The sequence below is a fragment of the Dendropsophus ebraccatus genome, chromosome 8, assembly GCF_027789765.1.
Source record: "Dendropsophus ebraccatus isolate aDenEbr1 chromosome 8, aDenEbr1.pat, whole genome shotgun sequence".
Lineage (NCBI taxonomy): Eukaryota > Metazoa > Chordata > Amphibia > Anura > Hylidae > Dendropsophus > Dendropsophus ebraccatus.
In genome coordinates this window covers 87,288,571-87,316,248 of record NC_091461.1, presented here as the reverse complement: position 1 = coordinate 87,316,248, position 27,678 = coordinate 87,288,571, and the positions used below count along the sequence as shown (strand labels likewise).

General features: G+C 40.6%; 1 protein-coding gene across 1 annotated transcript in view; it reads right to left on the bottom strand.

Moving 5' to 3' along the window:
- LRMDA (leucine rich melanocyte differentiation associated) overlaps positions 1-27,678 on the bottom strand; it is a 573,594-nt gene that overhangs the window by 540,095 nt on the left and 5,821 nt on the right. The window lies entirely within an intron of this gene.

The following is a 27,678-nucleotide window of genomic DNA, read 5'->3' as shown; positions in this document are numbered from 1 at the left end:
TGAAAACACAGAAGATTATTTATCCACAAAGGGACTTTAGGAATAAAAATATGTGCAGAGATGGATAAATCTAGTCACTATGAACAACAAATGACCCAATTATATACGTGTACAAATAGTCATAGAAAAACAAATACTATTCCCCAATATTTTTGGTATATGTTTCATATCGAAAGAATACCCTATGGGAAATAAGTAAAAACAAAATTTTTACTTGCATGAAAAAACAGGCCCAAAAGCCTGAGAGTATATTTTTTAAAGGAAATTATGTCCCCTTATATGTTAGGTACGATGAGATCACAATGAACTTTAGATTAGCAAATACAATACTGATTTGGATCAATTGGGGCAAATAAATCTCTAAAATTTACCCTTACTCCTTGCCTATGTTCACATCTTCTCCCTGCCCTCGGATGAACTTGTGTAATGAGAACCTGATGAAGAAGCCAGTACAGCCTCTAAAAGTGTGGTGCTTTGAGTAATAAACTACGAAGTCGATCTTTCATGTTTATTTCTATGTTTCATTTCAAACCAAAACTTATTAATATGTACTTTAAATCCACAAAATCATATCAAACTTTTCAGTAACAGATGACAGGATTAGCACCTGTGGTATCAAGTGATTACCTATTAGCAGAACATATATTAAAAATATATTTTTACCATGACCCTTTCACTTTTAAAGCTGCTTTATTGGTTGCCTATAAGAAAACTGGAAAAATTTGATCTTACAAATAAATTTGACCTAAAGTGTCATTGTCATTTGTAAAAACTTTTGACATGTCATAAAGACTTGTCAAAAGTTTTAATCGGTCCGAGTCTAAGTGTTCAGACCCATACTAATCGGGAGAATGAGTGGGGAGAGGACGCTCTCCAGTGTGTCCTCTACTTGCTCTGTGTAAGAAAAGAAAAAGTCTGGCTTCAAAGACTTACATTATGAGCTCGATATGTAGCTCATAGTAATCGAGTGCAGATAACATAGAGCAATGCAGTACATATGTACTGCATTGATCTAGATGAACAATTAATGTATTGTATATAAGTTTCCTAGTGGGACTTCAAATTATTGTAAAAATTTTGATCTCATAATAAGAGTTTAAATCAGACTATTTTCCCATTTTATAGATAAAAATAAAATAACACATATGATATCACATTACGATATCAAATTATCACATTTCTGATCGACTATTGACGATTTTTGGTAACATCAAATATGGAAAAATTGTAAAATAAAAAAAAAAGTACACAAAAAGTCGGATACGAGCAAGCAAGCTACCGACAAAGTACAGATCATGGCGCCAAAAATGACACCTCATATAGCCCCATAGATCAAAAAATAAAAGTGATATAAAGCAAGAGCAATTTTAACACAATTTAAAAAACGGTTATATAAGTTGCATAAACCCCCAGAAATAAAAACAAATAGCTTTTCTTTCTTTTTTTACCATGCAAATATTTTTTTCCGGTTAAAGGGGTTATCCAGTGCTACAAAAACATGGCCACCTTCGTTCGGAGACAACACGACTCTTGTCTCCAGTTCAGGTGCAGTTTGCAATTAAGCTCCATTTACTTCAATGGAACTGAGTTTCAAAACCCCGCCCAAACTGGAGACAACAGTAGGGGGAAAGTGGCCATGTTTTTGTAGCGCTGGATAACCCCTTTAAGCAGCATATTTTATGGGAAAATGAAGTCTATAGTTGCAAAGTACAATTGGGGCCATAAAAAATAAGGGCTCATGTGGGTCTGTAGGTGAAAAAATGCAAGCGCTATGGCCTTTTAAACATTAAGAGCATGAAAAGCAAAAGTGCATGAACGGAAATTGGCTTCATCCTTAAAGGGTTTATCTGGTGAACATATAAATTTTTTTAAATCAACTGGTTTCAGAAAGTTATATAGATTTGTAATTTACTTCTAATTAAAAATCTTTTCATACTTATCAGCTGCTGTATGTCCTGCAGGAAATGGTATTTTCTTTTCAGTGCTCTGACACAGTGCTCTCTGCTGCCACCTCTGTCCGAGACAGGAACTGTCCAGAAGAGGAGAGGCCTTCTATGGGGATTTGCTACTGCTCTGAGTTGATGCATCAGAACTGGACCATGGAACAATGAAAAAAGTGGGCTGGTCTTGATAATTCATGTTTTCTTTTAAATCATGTGGATGGCAAGGTGTGTGTGTGTGTGTGTGTGTGTGTCACTTACCTGAAGAGGTAGCATCAGTAGGTTTTATGGAAAAATGGCAGCAAGAAAGGTAGTTTTATGCTCTAAGCAGTGTTCACAGCTGGGAAACTTTGGGTCCTAGCATTTTACTTATGTAACACCTACTACTGTATCTAGAACATGGGTCTCCAAACTGCGGCCCTCTAGCTGCTGCGAAACCACAACTCCCATCATGCCTGCTGCGAAACCACAACTCCCATCATGCCTGGACAGCTAAAGCTTTGGATTTGGCTGTCCAGGCATGATGGGAAATGTAGTTTTGCAACAGCTGGAGGGCCGCAGTTTGGAGACCCATGATCTAGAACAAGTACATGCCTTCATGGCAGAACCATTCTGTAATGTGTTCTTTAGCAAGATATGCTCTAAAGGGAACCAATCACCTCCCTGGTGGAGTGTGAAGCAGCCCCAGTAATTTATACCTGTCCGACGCTATGACCTACAGACTCCGGCCAGGTGGCAATTTAAAAAAAAAAAAAATCATCTTTAATCCTCAGACCCAGCTTCTGGAATCTAGGCACTAGGGTAGATTGGCAGTGGCATATAGTCACGTCTCTGCCCTCTTCTTAGCCACTACAGCTATAGGATCCTGGGGACATTTTACACTCCCCCAGGAGGGAGGTGATTGGTTCATTTTATGTGCTCATAGCTGCTGGTAAAAAGCTGATGAAAAAATATACATTTTTAGGAGTTCAAAAAGTAAGAGTTTAGTGTTATAAAAGAGTTAGGCTCACCCAAAGCCAACAATACTGAAAATTGTACTCAAAAGAGCTCTCTGTGCCAATGTTTAACAGCGCCATACATGCAGCAACTTTGTAGTGAGTTACAGTAGTCAATTAGACTGGTGTTTTTTTACCAAGGCAAGAAGGGAACAAGAAAGAGAAAAATACTAATCTGCATTAAATTCTTCATAGCAAGTTTGGTCTTCTCCGCCTCGCTGCTCATGTCCTGCCTGTTCTATAAGCTTCCTTTAGTTGTCAAAACCAAAAGACTGCCAAGTCAAGGCATGAATTAGTTTAGGGAAATGTGATAAGCAATTATTGCCATTTTTCTAAGAGCTTTTTACACTAATGCAACCGCACTTTGCATAGCAAATACCTACATTTGCATTGCAAGTTTGTAAGTTGCTAGGAAAACCTGCTTATAAGCTGCCATGGCCTTTCATGTTGCTTTGTCTTGTTTCCACTGGAGCAAAAGCGAACATTGCTTTGACAGTTAGAGAGGCAGCCTTGAAGTGGTCCTCTCAATGAGGCTGGAGAGGAAAATTATCACAAAGCTGTAGAATTCTTCTTAAAAGGTGCATTCATGATTAGGTTACAATTGAGATGAAAATTAGACTGTCATTTTATTTACCATAAGAATATAGAGTTTGCATCCCAAGATGTAAGAGGTAAAAAGACAATAACTTATTAAAATCTGTATAGAATTATAATCGTTCTGCTAGAATACTTTTAAGATGCGTGATGACTGAAATCACATTTTTTTTGCAGACTACTTAAACGCTATAAGGCCGAAATCACATATGTAATCTTTGTGGCATATTTACAAGCCAAACCAAGGGGTGGATTAAAAAATACTATTTTAGCATTTCCTTTTTCACTTTTTTAAACAAAAAACTGCACAAAAATGTGTGATTCCAGCCTTAGGGTATATTCACATGGAGTTATATTACGGTAGTTTATTGCCACAAAACCAAGGCAAAATGCATTGTAGTTTTGTAGTACACCATTTGTGTGAATATACCCTTTGGGTGCCTTCACAACTACCGGACGAGATCCGCTGCAGATCCAGTCCCATTCATCCCTATAGAGCACATACTCGCAGCGGGATTGACAGCCCGCTGTGAGTATGTGCCTTAGCCCCCTGCCGCCCGCAGCGCATGGCAGCAGAGCGGGACCGGAGGCGGGAGCCTGGCATGCAGCCACGTCGCCGAGCAGGTATTGTATGCTCTCGGCGACGGGCTGCGGGCGGCAGGGGGCTAACGCACATACTCACAGCGAGATTTCAATCTATAGGGATAAATGAAACCGGATCCGCAGCGGATCTTGCTGCAAATCCGCAGCGATAAATCCGCTGTGGATCCGTTAGGTGTGAAGGCACCCTTAAAGATGTTGTTCGAGGAGCCGAAAATAGCTGAAGCCTTACTTCCAGCTTTTCCAAGTCTTGAAAGTAAATCTTCTGAGATGTGGAGGGGGTGGGCAAAAATCCCAAGCATCATGTGCGGATGTCCAATAGTCCCTGATGTCTACATCTTAGAAGGCTTACGTTCAAGATGTGGAAAAGCCAGAAGGTGGCTGAACACTTCTGTTCCCAAGATAACCCCTTTAAGCTAGCTAAACAAACAAACAAAAAAAACAATAAAACTTCCACAATGAAAGCACATGCCGAGCAATAAGTCTGTCTATTTGTAAGCTTCACATGATCATAACACAATAAATGATCAGTAGTGAGGGGTGACTGGCCTAAAATCGAGTACATATTGAACTCAAACCACACGTTATTAGTGCTATTAGTAAGGATCATCAATAATAGTAATGTTCATCAAAACGTATTATAATTAATGTAAAAGCGAGAAGGGAAAAATGAATTACATTTACCAAAATTTGAGAGGGGGTGCTAAGAAATTACTGGATTTGCCCCCTTCCATTTGGAATTGAGAAATGAATTTGGTACCATATGAAAGCTTTATAACTTGGTAACTGTGCAAATATGTAACTGTGCAAATATCAGATGATTACGAATCTTATAACTATTTTTAATTTCAGGTAGAAGTTGAGATGGCAGAGGCACAAGCTTGTTGCCAGGTTTAAACACAAAAGGCAAAGACCGGCACAGCTGGTGATACCTCTAGGAGTTTAGTCCCACTATTCCAGAGGGATTACTGAGTGCAGTGGTGCGGAGGGATAGATCTGTTAGAAGGGGTGCTCAGCCAAAGAATATAAGAGTCCACAATTGTATAAACGTGAAGAAGGGGCAGCACTCACCATCATTATGTGCAGAATATTATTTCAGTATGTCCATGATTACATACAGTTCAGACGACAATTGACCATGATAATGTCAGGTGACATCATCATGGTCGATTGGAGTCTTACCTGCTGAACTGTATGTAATCATGGACATCTTGTTGCCAGATTTGTTGAGGTTGTGGGGCGCCTACTGAAGGGTTCATCTAAAACAGCATATGTGCAGTCTTGAAACGAGAAACCCAGGTTTTCACAGTGCTGTTCTCCCCTAGACAGCCAGTGGAAGTCTTATGAATACACCATGATTTTGTTGAATATCTTAGGGAACTCATGCAGCCTTAAACCCAATCCCAATTTAACAGATGGTATGGAATTTTAGGGTAAACCTATGACTTAAAGCATAGAAAATACTAAGTCTCTTTTACTTTTCATAGTTCTGATAACCAACGCTCAGAGATATAAATCATTACTGTGTTAATTAGAAACCCTAGGGTTGTGTTTATAAAGAAATATCTAAACGTTTAAACTAATGTGTTTGAAACATTGTAGAACGATGCAAAAGGAATAGGAAGCTAAGTCATCAAAAGGTTTCAACATTCCGACATGCAGAGACCTGCCAATACTCATATCATGAGTTTCTTTTAGCAAAAAGCCATGATCTGAAGTTATTCTGAGTGAAGCATTTAGGATTCATCTTGTACCTGCATTTTAGGCTATGTTCCAAGAGTATTTTTGCTCAGTATTTTGGTCAAAATTTATTAACCAAAACCATGAGTGGATTGAAAACACAGAAAGGCTATGTTCCCACACTGTTGAAATTGAGTGGATGACCCTTGTTTTAAAATAGCAGCGATTATTTGCCATTAAATGGCGACCATCCACTCAATTTCAACATTGTGTGAACATAGTCTTTCTGTGTTTTCAATCCACTCCTGGTTTTGGTTGCAAAATACTGAGCAAAAATTTTGTGTGGGAACATAGCCTAAAGATGCATTTGTAACAAGGTAAAACAGGTACTCCAACATCAGGTTAAAAAAAAATAAAATAAAAAGCATGCTGCATAAGCATATAGCATTACTTGAGCTGTGGAGTCAGAGTAAGCCACGGCTCTGACTCCAGCTCCTTCAAAAATGGCCAGTCAGACACCAAGGGAGTTATTTATCAAACTGGTGTTAAGTAGAACTGGCTCAGCAACACTTTTTTCTTAATGTCCTACATGATCCTAGGGTGAATTGTGAGTGAATAAGGCAAAAATATAAAGCAGCTGCATCCACGGCACAGTGTGTGCGCAGTGGATGCAGCTCCAGCAACCATGTCCTGAAGAACTAGACTAGATGGACCAGGTGTTTTTTTCCTGCTGAAATCTTCTGTTTCTAACTATAAATTCACCATACACAAAGTAAAACTTCTAATAATGCCAAATCCTTGTGATATAGAGTTCAGACATAGGTCCAGATTTATCAGTTCTCTGTCAGCATCCGCACTCCTGAATCAGCGCTGCCCCACAGGACCTACCCACTAATCAGCCAGCCAGTGACTGCAGCTGTGCCCTGCCTCACTCACAGATCCGATGAGCAGGCATTTCTGAGTGGGGCCATGTCATCACAGGATCGGGAGCCCAACAGGGAACCAGGAGCTATAACGCTGCACTGAGGGGAACAGGGACGAGTAAATAGGACCACCACCCCTGTCCCCCCTAGTTTTTTCACTGTTGCACAGAACACTCCTTTAATTTTTGCCCCTCTCTCTCTCTAAAACACACAGCCTGCTGCAGCCATAGCATGCACACACACACACACAGACTGCTGCAGCCATAGCACACTGGAGTGCGGGAGATTACAAATTTTTGAAAGATTTTTTAACGCTGACTCTGACTCCAGCCAAAACTAGCTGAGACTGACTCCACAGCCCTGGCATTACTTATCTATCTGCCCTGTTCTGAAACCATCAAAAATCCATTTGTTTTATACTGGTAACATGTGAAACCACATGACACTTTTATAGTGCATGACCTAAAAGGTTACACCTATCTCAAGTGTTTTTTCTTCCTGTATGACACTATTTTGTCAAAATGACTGATAAAATATATTTTACATATGGGGGTTGTAGTGGATCTTTTTGTAGGTAGTTATGTATTGAAAGATAGAAGATTAAAGGGGTTATCCAGCGCTACAAAAACATGGTCACTTTCCCCCTACTGTTGTCTCCAGTTTGGGTGGGGTTTTGAAACTGTAGTAACAGCACCGCGTGGCTGATTCATTACAACACGGCGCTTATGAATACAGTTTCCCCCGCTCCCAGCATCTAATTACAGATGCTGTCCGGGCGCGGGGGGGACTCAGGTACATGCATTCCACGTCCGTGATCCGTAAGGATCACGGAACGTGGGAATGCAGCCTAAATGGAGCTTAATTGCAAACCGCACCTGAACTGGAGACAACAGTAGGGGGAAAGTGGCCATGTTTTTGTAGTGCTGGATAACCCCTTTAAATACACTTTAAATGACTGAAATCGGAATGATCATTGAGCTGTCAGTTATCTCTCCTGTCCAGCCCCTTCCTTCCCACATGCAGGAACGTGTTTTTTTGTTATCTATGAGGAGGAAAGGGTAAGCTCTGGCTGCAGCTTATCTCTCAAAAAAAAAAAGTGGTTGACCTGTGATTTTCCATAATACCAGACCCCTATCTCCACCGACATCATGTGTCAGGGAACATTCAGGAGAGCCCGAAATACCTTATGCTAATGGCCGAGCCCACATTCTCCCGATAACGTGTATGGGGAGCCTAAGTGATTAGCCTGTATATAGTAGAGTAGCTCCTGTTATTGTCACACACTGCCACATGTCTGCCCCCAATAAAAATGTCTAGTCCTGCTCTGGTCCTCCCTGCTACAGTTGTACTGTTTCCTGGTCTTATACTCCTGAGGGCAGACTCTATGAAAAGACCCTCGACCCAACAGTATGGAGGTGTTACAGCCCTGCCTGTTAGAGAAAGAGATCAGTCAATGGCAGGTACTTCTCCTGTCGCTATAGACTGCAGCGTTTAAGGGGTTAATGACAGGCTCCAGAGACATTTATGTGTGCAGGGCTGCTTAAACTGAAGTGGTCCTGCACAGAAACATATATACACATTCCAACTGCTGAGGGCATTGGCAGAACAAACATGTGTAAATATACATATTGTGGACATGAAGGGGTTAATCATGGCACTTTACCACTACCCCTTATTAAGCTGTGCAACTGCCAGAATCAACTGTGCCACCTTATCCTGATAGACTGTGCCACTGCACCTAATCATCATGTCCCCTGGTATACTGTGCCATCTCTACCCAATATTCTAAACCACCATATCCCTAATCTATTGTGCCACCATACCAAATAAAGTGTGCCACTGCACCACCATGCACTAAAGATCAGTGCCAACATGATTTTTGCAATCATACCCCTAAGGTTCTATGTCACCATGCCCTAATATTCTGAGCCACCATATCCCTAATATCCTGTGCCATCATGCCCCTAATGAACTGTGCCACCATACCCCTGTGTCCCTTAACCCTAAATAATTGTAAGCAAGATAGTGAGACAAGTGATCACTCACTTATTACTGCGGCACTCAGCTTTTCAACGGTATCTAAAGGATACCAATACAATTAAATATAGGGACAGGACTGCAATCCAGCATGTGGTGACAAGGGGCCTGCAGCCCCCCCCCCTCCCCCCAACTTAAGGGCCTATTGCTACAAAACTTTCTACAGAGTTGTCATGCCTTATAATAGCCAACATATCTCAAAGTTTTACAGAATGTCTACTGCAACTAGAGTGACAAGTTTTAGGGGAATAATTTTAATTTTCTATTCTTTTGGCATTCTTTTCAAGGAGAAACATAACACCCTTTGATCAACTTCTTTATGTCGAAATGTTTAATTTCAAGCAAAGTAATATACATGCAAAATTCTCTCAATTTTGTGATAAAATGTCAGTTAAAAGAGAAGTCTGGAGATAATGGTAATTTAACAGCAGGCGGGGGGAACATAACAAACAAGTGCTACTTACCTCTCTCTGTGCCGCAAAGGCCCCAGGCTCCCCGCCGGAACTCATTTTCCCCCAAGTTGTGATGTCGTTGCTGGATCGCTAGCTCAGCCAATCAGTGACTGCAGAGGTGTCCCACCCCAGTCACTGATTGGCTGAGTGGGCAATCCATCAGCTGAATTGTGACGTCGTTTTAGAAGGAGAGGTAAGTAGAGCTTATTTATTATGTTCCACCTTGTCCCTATCTGCTTAAAAATTGTCATTTTCTCCAAACTCCTCCTTTAAGAGAGTATAAAGATGCTACTTTAATACAAATATATCTAACTTTTATTTATGTGACAGTTTGATAAATATGAACATAACTAAAAATGTGAAGCTTCTATTTTCATTAAACAGCAGAAATTAATTAGAAATAGCAAAGCTGTAAAAGTTTAGTTCCTACAGTAAGAATCTAATAGTGCACTAATAGTGTACTTTAGCTGGAAATCTACAGAAATAAAATAATAAGAGATCTATGAATCTCTACATCAGCTGATAAAAATAAATGTTCACTCGTCAAGTGAGGTGCTCTGGGTTTATCAGACACTTACTGAGGCCTGAGGTTTTAGAAGCACTGTTTACTGGTTCAGCAAGATAAATAATTGATAGCGAGGTAAGCACACATCAGTCGTGGAGAAAGAACAGGGGATATTTAGCCTGAGGTTACAGTTTCAAAGGCTCTACTATATACATTCAGCCTGGCAGGTATGATGTAGCTTTTATTTATTGCAGGTCTGACCCCAATTCAGGCTATGCAATCCCAAAAGCTCAGCAGACTATCCAACTGAACACTTTTATTTTCCCCTATACAATTCAAGAAGATATCTCCGTTATTTGAACCGAAGTAGCTAAGGAATTCTAAAATGACCCAGCAATTTCAAGGGTGGATAACACCTTGAATGCTATGCTGCAGGAAAGGAATGACCTTAACTTTGTTAGTATATAATGCTAGGTACATGGAACACTTCATAATACACATGTATCTTACATACGGGTATTTTTCTTACTTTACATTGTGAAATTAACATCTCTTCTTGTCCAAAATTACATACTTGTCCTGTTAGACCTCTTCACTAACAATCCTAATAATACATGACACCATAGTACAGATAAAATGATAAGCTGCCAAATAATATAACACAGTGGACAAGGCAGGAACATCTACTAAATAGGAGGGCGCTGCATCTCATTTGCATGAAGAAAAATCAATCTGCAGGGCTTTACAGAACTTCAAAAATTCCAAGATGGAGATGCTTCTGGTCTCTTCAATTCCTGTAGAACATCAGTGTGATCTGTGACCAAGAAGGAACTGTATCTCCCTGGGGTGCTTTGCAATCTGGCCCTTAGTAACTCCCAGCTCTCTTCTCCTTTCTCTCTTCACTGAGCTGTATACAATGTAGTTCCTCACACACAGCTCCCGAGATGTCCCTAATAAATGGGGTCTAATTTACCTAATTTTACTTCCCTATTATTCTCAGCAATTGATCATTCTTATTTATTTATTTGTGCTCCATAAACTTTCTTTAAAGTAACCCTGTACCCACAATCTGACCCCCCAAACCACTTGTACCTTCAGATAGCTGCTTTTAATCCAAGATCTGTCCCGGGGTCCGTTGGGCAGGTGATGCAGTTATTGTCCTAAAAAACAACTTTTAAACTTGCAGCCCCGTGCCCAACAGCCGTGGCCTAGATTGTGCATGCATTGTGTATGCATTAGGCTGGCACAACCTCTCTGTCCGTCCTCCCCACCCTTCTCATCATTAGGAATGCTCCAGGTGGATTGCCTCCTATTCCCCACCTGTGTCAGACCAGCACATGGGCTGGATCGTTAAGGCACCTGTGAAATGTTCAGACAGGAGAAAATGTTTCAGTGGCATTCCTAATGATGAAGAGGGTGGGGAGAAGGGACGGAGGGGTGGTGCCAAGTTAGGGCACAGATACTCCCGTTCGGCATGGGCTGCAAGTTTAAAAGTTGTTTTTCAGGACAATAACTGCATCAGCTGCCAAACGGACTCCATGATAGATCTTGGATTAAAAGCAGCTATCTGAAGGTACAAGTTATTTGTGGGGGTCAGTTTGTGGGTAGAGAGTCGCTTTAAGCATTTCTATAAGCTGTATATGTAAAGAGGGAGAAACATAGCACTATGCAAAGATCTATTTTCTATGAACATAGAGGAGGTACATAAATAAAGGATATGACCCAAAAATGTATAAAAGATCATGGACCCAGAAATCAACAGAACATGAAACAGCAAGGGGCACTACTGATGACACAAAAGTGCGGTATCTCATAACAGAAACTGATTTTTTTATTAATTGCTAAGGATGAAATATTTGTTTAAGCACAAATTTCTGAAATATAAGATACGTTTTGTGGGACAAACCCTTTAACTTCGTGAATACGCCATAGATACTGTGTTTAACAATTGTACAATCAAGACTGCTGTACCATTGTATGTAAGAAAAAAAAAACATAGATAGATTTGTAGACTGAAGGGCCCATATGGCCCATTTTACTTCCTAAGCAGCTCCACCACCAGAAAGCTGCATTTGGGCATCTCTTTCTCGATGTGCCGCCCTCACTAAGCATTGGCTTAATGTTTGTAGTAAAAAAAAAAAATTGAAGTCGGATGTGCCCACTCACTTTTTCCAAACACATGCTGTTGGGGGACAGTAAGAAGACCCTCATAATATCATCCGCTGGCTGTGTCAATTTTGTTGGGTATAACTAACATATCTAAAGGCTACATCACATCATTTACATGTTTCATAGGACTGTCTGTAGTCCCAATGCTTCAAACAGCCCTAAGGATCTGCAATCCTAGTAGTCTGTGACCCACGGAAACATTTCTTAGAAATGGTGATCTACAATTCCAGGTCAATACTAGGACCTGTCAGTTTTTTTTTTGTTTTTCTGTGTTGCAGATCATGGCCTCGTAACGTATGAACATACATATGGAAGAATAATCAGTGTATTTGAAAAAAAAAATGTGTATGTGTGTGTTTCCTTTCTTGATTACATCAGCTGTGGAGCGGCTGGCGTGACACACATCACGTTGACCCGACTGCAGCATAGGATCCTATTCACATGTGTACAGATATTGTCCTGAATAACATAAGTATATATACAACAATAAGTAGTCCTCTCCATTATGTGCATGTGCTCAGGAGTCCTGGATATTTATGAGCACACCAGCTGCTGATTGGAAGTTATCTATCCATGCTGTGTATAAGGCAGTCAACTGCCAATCAGCAGCTAGGAGGCAAAGGGAGTGGTGCGGCATGAATCCCATTCTGCTGCATATTAGGAGAACTACTAAACAGAATATAGTAAGTAATACATAGAGATGAGCGAACCTCGAGCATGCTCGAGACGATACGAACCCGAACTTTCGGCATTTGATTAGCGGTGGCTGGTGAACTTGGATAAAGCCCTAAAGCTATGTGGAAATAATGGATATAGTCATTGGCTGTATCCATGTTTTCCAGACAACCTTAGAGCTTTATCCAAGTTCAGCAGCCCCAGCTAATCAAATACCGAACGTTCGGGTTCGGATCCACTCAAACCCGAACCCGGTTCACTCATCTGTAGTAATACACCATTCTGTTCATTTACACCATACGCCATTGCAGTCCTCATTTAAGGCACCATATACCTAGTGACAGATTCCCTTAAACCAGTGTTTTATTATCTCAAATATGAAAATATATTTGTAAATCAAAAAAACTTCATCCATTGTTTCTAACTTTACTTGTCAGGTCCGTTTATTGTACATTAATATGTTTGTGACAAACATACATAAAAATTGTGAACACAGTACAGTCCACATTCATGAATTATTCTGTATAGCTGGCCTTCAAATTCACAAAAAGCCAGATGAGGGTTTTTTTTCTCTCTCCTCTTCCCCACTGCTGACACATGGGACTCAAAAGAATGTAATGAATTAAAACAGACAGATGAGTAAGCTATGCGTACCAGAGTAATACTATAATGTGCTTTAGATATGAATATCAACTGACACCAGTGACAGGCCGTACAAGGTTTTATTTCATTTTGCACTGTATCTAGGCTTCATACTTTATCTTCTTTGTTCTCTTTTCATCAAGCTCCCAGCATCTCATTCTGACAGCCCAAGACATTTAAGGCACTTTCGTTTCGAATGGAAGTTATCGTGCTTGATTTGTCATTAAAATGCAAAACGACTGCCAGCCCAGGTAAATGTAGGTATGCTTAAAAGGTTACATCTGCAAACGCGCATGAAAAATTGTTTATGGCTGGATTCTATGCAATTTTTAAGAGGTTGGGTAGGGGGATTTTTTGGGGGAAAAAGTTGAAGAAAACAATGTAGTTTGCAAATCAGAAATTCTATGAGAAAAGCCGGCCTCCATAATGTAAAGGCTAACTTTGCAATATATTCCAATAAAATGCCACTCTAAAAGAGGCATACTGTACATGCAATATTTTTGTAACAATGGCAATGTTCTCATCTAATCTGATCTGTTTCAACCAGGGAATTAATTTTTGTTGCTTAGTGGTAATTGTATAGCAAACAAGACCTGACAAGTCTGTAAGAAAAGAACCATGCATCGCTGTAGAGGTTATACAACTAGTAAATTGGTATATATACAGTAAACTAGAAGTTTTTATAGGTTCCGATGACCCTCAAAGGGTCTTAGTTGTGAATGGACCACACATGCTTTTATGGTCAATGGAGCTGCCGGAAAAAGTGTGCAATGTTAAAGTGTCACTGTCGTGAATTTTTTTTTTGCAGAAATCAATAGTCCAGGCGATTTTAAGAAACTTTGTAATTGGGTTTATTATCCGAAAAATGCATTTTTATCATGAAAAAGCAGTTTGAAGCTCTCCCCCCTGTCTTCATTGTTCTCCTATGGAGAGAGCTAAAGAAAAGACCAAAACAGAACAACAAAGAGTTAATCTACAAATCCCTCACGGGATATCTCCTGTGACAGTCACCAGTGACCTGTCTGAGCTCGGATTACAGCTGTCACCCAGCTCCGTGCCTGTAATCCTCTGATATCTGCTTTCTGCTGCCGGCTAACTCCCTCCTTCCTCCTCCCCCCTCCCCTCTCCCTAGAGCAGACAGGGTACGTCTCCTGCAACAAGTCACAATTTTCAGATTTTTCAGAGTGGATGAAAAAGAGGAAGGAGGGAGGGACCTGGGAAAAGGCTTTTTACATGCAGATAATGGCAGATTTGGCTAATAAACCCATTTACAAAGTTTCTTAAAATCGCCTGGACTATTGATTTCTGGAAAAAAAAAAAATACGACAGTGACTCTTTAAGCTACTTTCAGCAGCTCTCATAGAGAATAAATAAAGTGGGGGCACATGTGAGTCATCACTCAATCATAAAGATCAAGGCTGTGGATAAGTGCTAAATGATTTTAGTTTAAAATACCCCAAACTAAGCACATTGATAAGGTAACACAGTGTGCAAACAGTAGTAGCCGCCCAGAACTTTATGGGTGGTTAGAGATTAGAGAGAGGCCTTGATTTACCTTTCAAGCATAACGTGTATCCTCTAAGAGCCCTATTACAGCAACAGATTTTTTTTAAGCCAAAGCCAGGAATGACTGAGATTTCTCCTCTTTTCAAATCCAGTCTGTCAGATAATCTGTTGGTGTAATAGGGCCCTAAGGGAGGCAAACATGTTCAGATTGCAGCTCCACAGCCAAGGTGTTCTCTCCTTCAAGCCCTGCACCTAATTCCTCAGTTCTATCTTAGGCCAGATTTACGCAAACTTTATGCTACGGACTTAACTTTAAGACTCCAGAGCTTTAAATGTTTCAGAGCTCACAGCATTAGGCCGGGTTCACACTACGTAAAAAACACGTCCGTATTTCGTAAAACTTTGAAAAAGGCGGCGAAAAGCAGTTTGCAGAGAAGCGAGACACTTAGTGCTCAAGAATTTTTAGCTTTTCTTCTGGGATAAGGAGTCATGTTTGGAAAATTTGGTATTTTACAGATATGTTAGCAATTAGAGATGAGCTAATCGCTTATCTAAATGAAGCGAAAAGCTTTGTTTGGTCAGCGCTCCGCTCATCAAGTCGTCTGCCTGTTAGCGCTGCGCTGCTCTGCTCCCTGCCCCTTCACCCCAGGTACCAGGGAAAAGTTGGATTAAATCCTGGGAAACTGGGAGAAGTTTCCCAGGATTGGATCCAGTTTTTCCCGGCATCCTGGAGTGGCAGAGAGCAGAGCTGACAGGCAGCTGACTTGATAAGCAGAGCACAGATCAAACGAAGCGTTTCACTTCGTTTAGGTGAGCGATTCGCTCATCTCTATTAGCAATCATATAGCCATTCACATGCAGAGAAGTTGTTTAAAAAAACAATGACCATATAAAACAGGAGTGTCAAACTGCGGTACTCTGGCTGTTGCAAAATTAGAATTCCCATCAGGCATGAGTGTGCTGCAGCTAAAGCTTTGGCTGTCCAGACTTGATGGGAACTTTAGTTTTTCAATTGTAGTATTTATTTTAAAACTAAAGGATAACAAGGGAGTATACAAATAAGTATAAGGTACAAAAATTTTCCAATCAGTTAAGCATCAAAGGCCAAGATTGCTTATAACCATATAACTGAGCCAAAGAACAATAAACAGTAAAGTCTCCCTTCTGAGCGACTCGCGGATTGGGAGAAACTTAGGGTCCTATTACACAAATTTTTAACGATGAATGGCTAACGATAAACAATCCCCATTGTTGCCTGCACAGAAAGATTTTCGTTTAAATTCGAACTATATAACAATTTTTCGCATGATAATTGTCCCGTGTAATAGGGCCCTTAGGCCTCTTACAGGAGGCAACATCCTAAGAAACATCCATACCTAAACACTTAACACTGACAAGGGGAAGAACAATGTGAACGAGAAGGTAGGGAAGGGGAAAGTGCTGGAGAACCAAAAAAATTCAGTCATCAAACATATCCAGTACGGGTACAGCATGCATCCAATGGAGCCCTAACTGTCTCAAAGTGGGCCAGCTTATTAAGAGACGCCGTGATGTGTTCTAATAGTCTTATCTCCTTGATCCTAGCGACCAATTCTACCTGTGAGGGAGGTGTAGATTTCTTCCAACAACGAGCTATCAAGGTCTTTGCTGCCGTTATTTGAAGCAGCAGTTCGTAGACTTTTTGCCTATTGCTTTGGGCGTCAATTGGAGCAAATATACCAATGGGTCCAACTCCATCTGCTTCTCTAAAACTAGGTTCAATAAGTCCAATAAGCTCAGTACCTTGTGACCAGTAACCCTGGATGCCTAATCAGGTCCAGAAAATATGGTACAGCGAACCAATGTTGCATGAACATCTCCAGCAAAGCGGAGAAATAGAAATATTCAGTTTGTTCAGCAGCTCCGGCGTGTGGTACCAGTGCATGAGCAACTTGTACTGAGTCTCCTTCTAAGTGGTATATATGGAAGAGGTAGCTGCTCTTTCCAAAATAATCCGCCAAGCCTCCGGGGTCACCAGTCTAGACAAGGAAGCTGTAGTTTTGCAACAGCTGGAGGTCCAAGAGTTTGACGCTCCTGATATAAGGTTACATTTACATGGGTTAAATACAATCATCTTAAACCCACAGCATCTCAATTTATAATTGGGTTTGCTGCACATGTCTCCCATATTTCCCCCCTTGACTTGAGGGAAGTCAAAATCCAAAATAAATCCACAATGTTAGGGTTTTTACTGTAGGAATACTGCAGATTGGCAACCGCAACTATTTCTGTGTTGGCAAAATCACATCAAATTCACACCTGCGTGATTTAATGCAGGTTTGTGATTCCAGATAGTTAACCCCTATGCCATAATTATTGGACAATTTATTTTCGCTTGTTTAAAAATATCTACAAAAATGTTACAATTTTAAATACTGTCACCCCCTTTCTGTATGAGGACATCTCTACACAGCTGTAAAGCCTAAATTTTACCTTACTTTATAATAGATTTCTTGGTGTTTGGTTCTGTAAAAAATGCTTTTTATCGTTGGTGGATTGTGCCACCTGGGCGGAGCTTCATGGCCGCTATGGAATGGACCTCTAGGCCGTCCTTTCCAATGACTGCCAAGGGGCAGGGCCTAGATGGTGACAAAGTCATGGTGAGCAGGGCCTAAGGCACCAATGTGGGCAGGGCAAAGTGGCGCAGCACCAAGAAATCTATCATACAGTAAGGTATGAAATTTGGAGAATTTAGGCTTTACAGCTATGTACAGAAGTCCTCATATAGAAAGTGATTTAATGATTCATTTTTTTAACATGATTGTTTTGTAGCACTATTGATGTTATATTATGAATGGAAATGCCTTAAGAAACAGCCATAACATCTGCATGTTGTATTTTGAAAAAGAAAATGCCACCGGCCACAAACAGGTCACTAAATTACCAAATTGATGTTAGCAAACATTATTTGCTAGAGACTCCAGATTAACATCTAAATGTATGATTTTAACACCCCTCATAAATATAAAATAAAAAAAGTTGTGAAAAAAACACTAAAAATAAACTCATACGCCATATGTGGAAGTGCCCTAAAGCAGTTTTGTAAAAAGCAGTGGGATAAAATCTCTTGAAGATATTTACACATTCTATACTGTTTGTGCCTTGTCTTGAAACAGTAGCAAAATATTACACTGTAGTGAAAAATATTTTATAATGGCAATTTAAATACTAATAAATAATTTCTTAAAAATTTATCATCTCAAATTTCATGATTTTCTTTGGTCCTCACCACTTGACAAAGGTTAGCAGACATCCTTTGGTGCATGTTAGTTTAATCACTACAATTTATTACTTTACAAATGTGTTTTTTTTCAATGGCCAACAAAGCTTTTTTTTTAATAATTTTTATAAACAATATTTGGGGGGGTGCCTAAAAATTTTTTAAAAAAAATACATTTCTTAAATTACAGCAAATTTTTTTATCCTAAAATAGACAGTTTCCTTTAATATATTATATGAAATTTTCTGTTACCCTCCAATGTATTAATTATAATACTGTAGACAAATACAGTACATGAATCAATGTGCTACTTCTATCTCTGCACCCTCTAAAGCTACATCTAAAGAGAGTAGGTAATATCACATTATTGGTACTTTCATACCTTATTCTGCAATTAATGGTCACCCCTAAAAAATTAAACAGAAAGTGAAACCCATACCAGATACCCTATCTCACATGTTTAAATCTGTGTGACCGGGAAGGAGACGATACTGTGCCCCCATGGTTGGCATAATTATTTTACAATATCTGCTGCTATATGTCCTCTATAGACCCACAAGTATATGCTCTGATTTGCCCTGGGCCTGCCATGCATGTAGTAGGAAGAGCTTTAGGCTGGGTTCACACTACGTATATTTGAGGCTGTATGTTTGAGGCTGTATAGCAACCAAAACAAGGAGTGGATTGAAAACACAGAAAGGCTCTGTTCACATAATGTTGTAATTGAGTGGATGGCCGTCATTTAATGGCAAATATTTGCTGTTATTTTAAAACAACGGCTGTTATATTGAAATAATGGAAGTTATTTACCGTTATATGGCGGCCATCCACTCAATTTCAACATTGTGTGAACAGATCCTTTCTGGGTTTTCAATCCACTCCTGGTTTTGGTTGCTATGAGGACCTGACATGAGGACCAAATACAGCCTGAAATATACATAGTGTGAACCTAGCCTTAATCTGTAATGTCCCTGCCCAACTGGAACTGCGGATTTGCTGCCAACAGGAGCTACTCAGGCACCTACTGCAGATCATTGCTGGGCATCATCATATTCACCTGGTGGCCACCTGGCAGTAAATTTGTTTAGACCCACAGATCCTGCATCTCAAGGAGGCACAGGCTAAATACCCAGCTGTATGGCAGTGCTCCAGACATATACACTATCCAGGTGCACAAACAACACAAGTAGAAGATGCCCCATAATGTCATAACTCTAGGCACTTTGGTCTGGAGGGAGTAAGTGAACTGAAACCCTACTTTCCAAATTGCTCTCCATTAATATGGCCACCACAAACAAAACCAAACTGCATGTAATGGTGTGTTTACACAGACAGATTTATCTGACAGATTATTGAAGCCAAAGCAAGGAATGGATTTAAAAAAAAAGAGGATAAATCTCAGTCTTTCCTTTATGACCTGTTCTCTGTTTATAATTAGAGATGAGCAAACCCCGAGCATGCTCGAGTCCATCCAAACCCGATCGTTTGGCATTTGATTTGATTGCTGAAGTTGGATAAAGCCCTAAGGCTATGTAGAAAACATGGATATAGTCATTGGCTGTATCCATGTTTTCCAGACAACCTTAGACCTTTATCCAACTTCAGCAGCCACCGCTAATCAAATGCCAAACGATCGGGTTCGGATGGACTCGAGCATGCTCGAGGTTCGCTCATCTCTATTTATAATCTGTTCCTTCCTTAGGCTTCAATAATTTGTAAGATAAATCTGTCTGAGGAAACACACCCAAAGCAAATTGGGCTTGAAACAGCTTCCCACCATAATAGATGTCCTAAGGCCCCGTTCCCACTGAGCAAAGCTAGCGGAATTCCGCGACGGAATTGTCCGCCGCGGAATGCCGTTAGCCTCCCGCTCATAATGGGAGTCTATGGGAGGCGCGCGCTGCTGCTCTATACGCGCTGAAGAATGAACATGTTCATTCTTCAGCGCGGACAGGGCAGGAGCGCGCGCCTCCCATAGAGTCCCATTATGAGCGGGAGGCTAACGGCATTCCGCGGCGGACAATTCCGTCGCGGAATTCCGCTAGCTTTGCTCAGTGGGAACGCGGCCTAAGGGTGACAAGTAAATGCCGTTCAGTGCTAACTGACAAAGTTGACAGCCTCTAGATAGAATTAAGTCTGCTACATGCAGATGTAAATCCTCTAAGTGTACCTGTCCGCACATCCGCTGACCCAATCGAAAGTGAATTCCTCTCTGCGGCCGAAAGTTCAGGTATTCATGGCTATAAACTCTCCGAGACCCCGATGCATGCAACCCCCATTCTGATTTATAATTTATGCACATTACAGTCTCAGCGTGTTTGTAGCCATGGATCCCCAAGGAATTCACTGCTGATTGGATCAGCAGATGTGCTGACAGGTACACTTTAACAAAAACCTTCCACTTAAAATTATATGACACACTCTAGGGACATGTCAAAAGTTTGGATTGGTCAAAGTCTAAGGGCGACATGTATCATCCAGAGTACGGATGATTTTCGGCGGAAAGTGCCGATTTGCATATTTTTTTTATTCGCAAATGGCTGCGTGATTCACCATCCGTTCCGCCAAAAGATACGCTGAAAACCTACTCCAGTCCTCAGCTGGCGTAGGTTTTCGGCTGTGCGCACAGACGCGCACGAGATTCATGTAGAGGCAGACTGCCTCTACATAAATCCCCATAGCTCCGGAGATGCGGGGACATTTATAAGTCCGGCGTGAAAAACGCTGAACTTAATAAATGTCCCCCTAAGTGTTTAGATTCAGAACGAGCTTGGAGAAGTCAACAATTAGCGCATTCTCTCCTGACTTACATGACCTGGACGGACTAATAATTTTAGTCCATGTGGCCATCCAGGTCTCAGACACAAAGCAGGGAGAGGAGTATGTCACTTGTTCTACTGATCAGTAAATGGATTAACACTAACAGGAATAGAAGCCCAGTCCTCTGACACTGAAGTCACAGTTGTACCACCTCGACTCTGCCTCTACTGAACCACAAAAGAAATGATCCCTATGCATTCCTTGAATAATTTCTGCGTTTCTGCTTTGCTGCCACTCCTTTATGTTAATTCGCAATTACTGTCACTGACCAATAAGACGTGTCATTTTAGGATGACTACTACACCCATATTCTCCAGCAACATTGAGAAGAATTTGCCAATTTGTGGTATTTGTTTACATGACTACCACAGACTGCTGCATTATGGCTCTACGGAGAGCAATATCTTTCCCACATTGGCCCAAATTCATCAATCTGTGCAAACAAATCTGTCTGGTTTTGCCCACAGCAACCAATCACAGCTCAGCTTTCATACCTTAACAAGCTGTGGTAAAATGAGAACTGAGCTGTGATTAATTGCAATAAGCAGAACCGGACAGTTTGGGTTGCAGACAAATTGATGACCTGGGCCACTTTTCTTTCTACCTTTCATTGACAGACATTTATCTTCTGGTGTTCAAACCAAAGTACTTCACCAAGTGATGAGTCCTCTTCTTCTAAGTACCCTGCTATGTACATGGGGCAACAACCCAGAAACAGCTTTCTACAAGCGGATAGCTTTCTCATCTGTCTTGGCAATAACAATCTCCAGCCATGTTCTACGACTCATGAATGAGTCAAACATTGACTTGAAGGGTTGCTACCTCCAATTGATGGCACCAGGGAGCAAGTTTTTTACTTCTGGGAACGAGCTACTTTGCATATGCTTTTTACCAAACTTCCAGATGAAGCATGAACGACCTATAAGACTCCAATGACCTTTTGGGGATCTCGCCAAAGAGAAACTTTATCTTTTCAGTTTCAGGCGCAGCTGTGTTCTTTTTAGAAGTGCCTTTGCCTGGTATTAAAAATCACTACAGCTTTTAACAATTTAAGTGAATGAAACAGAGCTGTAATACCAGGTACAGCTGCAGAACTGTGCCCGGTGGGCAATGATGTGGCCATGGTCTGTTCCAACAACTCATCAGCAGGGGTGTCAAAAGTCAGACCTTCACTGACCTAATGTTGATGACTTATCCTAAGGATACAAGATCTTAAGTACCGGAAACCACCTTCAGGCTGGGTTCACACTACGTATATTTCAGTCAGTATTGTGGTCCTCATATTGCAACCAAAACCAGGAGTGGATTGAAAACACAGAAAGGCTCTGTTCACACAATGTTGAAATTGAGTGGATGGCCGCCATTTAATGGCAAATATTTGCTGTTATTTTAAAACAACGGCTGTTGTATTGAAATAATGGCAGTTATTTACTGTTATATGGCGGCCATGCACTCAATTTCACCATTGTGTGAACAGAGCCTTTCTGTGTTTTTAATCCACTCCTGGTTTTGGTTGCAATATAAGAACCACAATACTGACAGAAATATACGTAGTGTGAACCCAGCTTCAAACTGAAAGATTGTACCATGTATGGCAAGCCTTTAAAATGTTTAATAATGGATACTACAATTTAATTTTTATTAACATAATGGGATGCAAAAAAAAATGCACATAATTGCTAATTGTAATTATTGGAATATTACATGTATACCTTTTCAATCTGTTTAACAAATGACTTTAAAATGGAATAGTGAAAAAGTGAAAAAATAATAAAGCTACTAATTCTATGCAACAGGAAACAAAGCCGTTATAAAGATAAATCAATTAGCTTGCTAATTTCTCCCTTCTCATTTATTTAGCTGTACACTGTATTTGTAGTAATTGACTACAATTATGTTAATTACTAACTCTAGTGTAATTACTATATTTATTGTAATTGATCACGCAATGTACCCACAGCAAAGCTGGCATTTTGTCGGGCATCAAAGGAACAGGCTGTTGGAAGACTGTTCTCCAAACTAAATACAGGGAGGGGGATATGCTATTAGCAATTGAAAAGGGTAAGTTGGATTTTACGCCCTGTTAGCTTGAAAGCACCAGTTCATTAAGGATATTAATTTCCTGATAACTACACATTGAAGCATGACATACCAGCGCTGTATCTATAGGACTTACGGATTATAAATGCTTGACAGCTTCAACAGCTAAAGTGAAATCAATTAAAACCACAGCATTTACAATCCAAGAAGACATAACTGCGCCATAACTACCTAAGACTACAATTTTCACACGACAAAAATAAAAAAAAGAAAGAAAAAAAGGCCATTCAGACACCTTCAAAATCTGACAGGTCAAGAAAGAAGTTTGAAACAAAACCAACTTATAACCATCATCTCTCCCCTTTGCTTGTCAGATCAACGTTACCACGCCTGTGCAGTTACTGCTTCAGCCTGCCAGCTGCCACAAGGTGATTTTTCATGTCTTGTCAAAAAAAATCTTTTATTCTATTTGCTCTGCATTAACATGTCAGGTTTATTGATCAAGCTCCCTTCTGCTTCCACAGCAGGGCACTGTGCTCTTATGCCTAAGGGGGCTTTGATGTCCTCATGGCATTCCAGGCCAAATAATGCACATACTAAATGGATTTAATGCAGAAAATGTGTTCCAGTGTGACAGCTACATTAATAACAGCCATCCATGCTGATAAATATGCATTTCTATCAAGAGATAACTACACTCCCCCTATTTTGCCTATTCTCCACACTCTTCTACTTACCAACAATTACACTATCACTTTCTGAAGAAATACCATACTTAATCTTTAAGTGGCATACCATCAGAGCAAGTGCCAGCAAACAACTCCAAGTAGACAGCTCACACAGTTCATACAAAATCAATATATTCTAGTTAATAACTAAAATGTTCAAATGAATAAATGTGTTCAAGTGGTCATCCAAAACTTACTTCATGGTTCACTAATATTTGTCTTAAGTGAAGGGTGTAAAGAAAAGATTAGCCTATGGCAAACCATTTCCTTTCAATTGCTTTTGCAGTTCTATGGAGAAAGCCTTGTTATGTCCCCTCCAACCAATAAATAAGAGGCATGGGCCCCATCTCTCTAGGGCAGTGGTTCCCAACCGGGACTAACTTGGGGGGGGGGGGTGTTGTTCCATCTGTTTTTTAGATGGCCTCCAGAATTTTGCTGGTTCTGTTGTCGACCGATATTTCCTTCAGCCTGAGTTGTCCAGTTTTGGGGTTGTTGTTTGCACATTATCTGACCCATCTTGCAAGATATCTACATCCTGCAAGACTACTACTCCAATCAGTCACTAATATCTAAAATGGGCTGCCATTTGTTCTTGCTTCTGTAAAAATTTATTGTGCTACTGCTGATTGACTCCACTATTATGCCTTACCATAAGTCCTAGTAGTATGAGAGTTCTGGGAGACAAAGTTATCTCACCACAGATGCTGCGCAGGCAGGGGAACTCCGTTACAGGGATTCCACATGCGTGTTCCTTGCAGAACGTGTAAATGCGGCCTATTTCCTGGATGCAGGTGGCCCCAAATGAGCACCGATCTGCAAGTTTGGCACTCATTTGTGGGGCCTTTACAGAGCACAAGAAATCTAGCAGCCAGGCTGCAGGAGCAATCCAACGATCCATGTATATATCCGTGCTGTCAGTTCCCGTATCACACAGCAGTACATACAGTACCCATGCTGCGGCAATCCGGCATCCTATTATACAATTCTCCTGTCCAGCCACTGTGTCTTCAGATCTCTACTCCTCCAGAATGATTGACAGTTGGAGGAGGCGGGAACTAAAGACAGCTGGATGGGAGAGTTGCAGAATAGGATGCCGGATTGCAGCAACAGGGGTAAGTATGTACAGCCTGTGTGAAAGGTGCTTTAAGAAATCATTATGGGCAGAGGGTGGAGGGGAAATTAAAAAAGACAATGGGGGAGATTTATCATACATGGTGTAAAGTGAAACTGGATCAGTTGCCCCTAGCAACCAATCAGATCCTACCTTTCATTTTACAAAGAGGCTGTGAGGAATAAAAAGTGGAATCTGATTGGTTGCTAGGAGCAACTGAGCCAGTTTCACTTTACACCATGTTTGCTAAATCTCCCCCAATATTCTCACCTGTTCCTGTGCTGATACACATCACTGGGTTCCTGTATTGCAATAGGTCTCCTCTTCTCCTGTCACAAGCATCTGGGATTTGGCCCGCTCAGCCAATCAGTGACTGCAGCGCTGTCCCGCCCCAGACACTGACTGGCTGAGCTGGGCATCTGTCAACCAGTTCGGGACATAGTCAGAGGGAAGCCGGCTGGGGTCGAGGAGCAGGACGTAGTGTCAGGCGGGCACTGGGACAGGTGAGTATAACTCCTTTTTAATATAAATTCTTTTTTTTTTTTTTTGCCCGTGCCAGACTTATTTAAATACTTGAAATCCTTTAAATACTCAAATTGAACAGTTGAGAATTGACATACTGTGTATATATGTGGCCTTCCAAAAAGATTTATAACTATATATGCACAGATCACACTGATAAGTCACATCTAGCCCCTAAGGGTTTTGCCTCACTGTTTTTGAGAAAAAGGTAAAGCGCTGTCATAGTCACAGAATATTACATTATACACATAAATGAGTTAGCATAAGAACTTAGAGAAGTTCAAGCAAGTTATATGGTCGCAAGAAAAGAGGCGGCTTTTACTGTTTTTATCAGGGGCCAACTAAGACTTAGATACTTAGAAAGGATGGCACACACAAAGTGACGGGTGGGCACATAACTACACTGATGACTGACACGCAGAACAAATCTTATTTAACACTATACTACAGACTACACACTGTACTGTCACAATTAATAATATGCATTTAATCTGATGACCAAAAGGGGGAAGGGAAAGGAGTACGAACACATATAACATTGTCCTAAACTTGGCTGCTGGATTCCTTTACAGAAGGGTCAGGCTAAAACCTGCATATCTCTGGAACGACGTGCATGCATGTGACAAGTCAGCAGGCGGATTTCACTGCATTCCATAGTAACCAATAAAAAGGCTATGTACACCTTTACTTCCATGTTTTAATCGCTTTAAAACATTTAAAAATATATATATTATTTCTATATCCCAAATCTGTAGATATATAGAATTCTTAAATAATGTTAGACACAGAAGTGACACAGTGTTAAATGGTGGACATTTAAAAGGGAGAATTCCAGCAGTTAACATTTGTCTCCATCTAAGCTCAAATGTTCCCCTGATATCGTAGTAAAGTATAAAAAGTGTAGTAAAGTATCCTGATTCCCCATCCCAGTGAAAAATGGAGGTCGCTGCAGGGTCGCTGTATTTACAATACTTTACATAAACTCCTTGCAATTCCCTGTTTGAACAAAATGTATATGAGTATGGGCCCTATTACTTTGCCTTATACTCTAAGTAAACAAGCGCCAATCTCAGACAATGATTGCCCCCAATCGACGGTTCAAAAGATAATCATTAGAGATGAGCGAACCGGGTTCGGGTTCGAGTCCATCCTAACCCGAACGATCGGCATTTGATTAGTGGCAGCTGCTGAACTTGGATAAAGCTTTAAGGTTGTCTGGAAAACATGGATACAGCCAATGACTATATCCATGTTTTCCACATAGCCTTAGGGCTTAATCCAACTTCAGCAGCCACCGCTAATCAAATGTTGAAAGTTCGGGTTCGGATGGACTCGAGCATGCTCCAGGTTCGCTCATCTCTAATAATCATCCATTGTAATAGGACCTTAAAGGGAATCTGTCAGCACGCAGGCTGTACCTGAGGTTCAGACAGTGTGTTATAGTTGGCAGTCCTCTAAATCACTTGTCTGAAGACCAACAATATTTTTTTTCCTGGGTTCGATTCTCCTGATGGAAATGAAATACAGTCATTTTCAAGTGCAAACAATTCCCAGTCAGGTCCAAATTAGTTTTAAAATTCCCTTCTTTAAACAATGATGAGAAAAATAAATAAATACATTTTATTTCCATCAGGGAATTGAACCCAGGAAAAAAAACCTTACAGCAGTGGGCAATGTCTGTAATAAACACTCAGAGACACTGTCTGACAGCATGATTGAGCAGGAGGCTGGGCAGCAGAGATTATTCATGAAGGGGAGGGAGGAGGAAGCAGGGGTGAGGTGTGTTTAGGTGTGGGACAAATGCTGTGCCACAACTCCTCATTGACTCTTGATTAAAATAAGAGGACTTGAGATTGCACATAATCCACTGCAAAGACAAATTACCAAAAGGCAAGATGCTCACTAGGGGACTGCCAACAAAAGCACAATGTCAGCACCTCAGGTAGGTCTCAGGTCCTGACAGATTCCCTTTAGGTTCACATGAAAAACTAAATAGGTAATTTAAAACACATACAAATTTATTGCCCTACTATTGGCATAAAAGAATGTGCAGCTTGCATGTGGCCGAAGCTACAAGTCACTTTCAATTTTTTGATAAAAAAATTAAATTCATATTGTGAGACGCTTATCCTAAAGTTTTCAGTGACTACTTTAAAGGATAACTTTTTGGTTGCAAATAGGGAATGAGATGTGAGATATGCCCATAATTGAAACAAACTCTCTCCATTCTTATTTGCTCATCAGGGTGGTATCTTGGGGATTATCCCCACCGTGCCAGTGGAGCAGGAAGAAGCTATTATTAAAACAAGGTAGTAAAAATCACCAGGTTTGCAAATTAGTGAATCAATTCTACCATCGTATTCTAATTTGCAGACATGTGGATGGCCCCTTACAGTGATCAAGACCATTTTTTACTGTTTCCACATAATATGAAGATGTTCTGGTCCGTGAATGTAGTCAGATAGCTACCTCCGTGATCC